Raw genomic sequence first — 234 nt, forward strand, 5'->3', positions numbered from 1 at the left:
TAGTTCAGAATATCACAAAAGCATTATGATTTCTCTTTTCTTTGTTTATTACTATCAATTATGTGTTTGTAATTTATCAACTGTTTGGAGAATACAAAATGAAAAGGGAATGCAATGCTGACTTTCCCATAATTAAATTAAATTTGTCAGGATTCTGGTGTCATCACACGGGCATGAAAATCCTTTTTTTTTTTAACATTGGATCATGTCTTGGTTTTCCCTATCTAAAGGAAA

This window comes from Penaeus monodon, chromosome 25 (assembly GCF_015228065.2).
Source record: "Penaeus monodon isolate SGIC_2016 chromosome 25, NSTDA_Pmon_1, whole genome shotgun sequence".
In the NCBI taxonomy this organism is placed as follows: domain Eukaryota; kingdom Metazoa; phylum Arthropoda; class Malacostraca; order Decapoda; family Penaeidae; genus Penaeus; species Penaeus monodon.